We start from the raw sequence: 1,011 nt of genomic DNA, 5'->3' as shown, positions 1-1,011 counted from the left end.
ACTAAGAGATGAGATGCCATACTTGCCATCTGAAGAATTCCTTAAAGTTGGAATATTTGGGTAACGTGAACCAAGGCTGCCCCTTAATGTTCCATTTCTGAAAGTCACACTTTAAGTTAAAAGTTCTGTTCTGAAAATCTCCATATATCAACAGATCATAGTATTATGGTATCTTTTTTAAAAAGAAGAGGGGAAAAAAAAAACAGTTCTTCATAGGAGGGGGGTTTTGCTGTTGTCTTTTTGGTATCTTAAATGTCAATGATCACAAAGACTTCTGGCTTCTCTTCATTATAGACTTGCATCGCCAAGTAGGTTATTGCTTTGATTTCAGTTCCCTGAGGCTACGTGAACAATGAAAATTCTTCTCCCCACCCAATTGACTGTAATCTGAAATTTCTTTGATCGTATGAAGTGCCTTCACTTCCCAGGGTAAGAAGAATTCATCAGCACCTAAAGCCACTCATCCAAAAAGTGAATCAGAAGAGAGTGTAAGTCATCTCCTTGGTTTTCTCTTTCTAGAGTTTGGACAGGCTCCACAGTCCCAGTATCTGTCGTGTAACCAAACATGGCCATTGCACATTGCTCAAATGCTTCCTCCAGAGTATCTCCAAATGCATGTAATGGGACATCTGCTGTATGATCCATATACTTGTACTTCCCAATGACTGGAGGATACTTGGCCTTGATTGCCTTCTATTCTTCCGTCAAATTATAATCTCGAATATCTTCCTCTTCCTGTACCATAATTGCAGCATTGTACACTCTCTTTAGCCCACTATTTTCATCTAGATTCTGGATTTTGAAGATCTAGGTAGTACTGATACTTGTGCTATGTAACCCATAGGGAATAGCCTGTCCATTTGTCAGGCTTGGTGAAGGCTGAGGGAAGAGGGGTATCTGGGGAAGTACAGGGAGTAATAAATAATTCTCTAATGGTCAAACAGCAAGAAGTGAACTAGAAAGGACTCAGATCAGGGCAGAACTAGAAAGGGCAGAAAAACTGGAAGAATG

The 1,011-nt window shown here is 40.0% G+C and overlaps 1 pseudogene; it reads right to left on the bottom strand.

Moving 5' to 3' along the window:
* Positions 1–203: 203 nt before the first annotated feature.
* LOC132666432 (tRNA-splicing ligase-activating factor archease pseudogene) lies at positions 204–759 on the bottom strand (annotated as a pseudogene).
* Between the last annotated feature and the right edge of the window lie 252 nt (positions 760–1,011).

Source organism: Panthera onca, chromosome B2 (assembly GCF_046562875.1).
Source record: "Panthera onca isolate mPanOnc1 chromosome B2, mPanOnc1 haplotype 2, whole genome shotgun sequence".
NCBI lineage: Eukaryota > Metazoa > Chordata > Mammalia > Carnivora > Felidae > Panthera > Panthera onca.
Note: the sequence above shows the minus strand (reverse complement) of the source record. Positions and strands in the feature narration are given on the sequence as shown.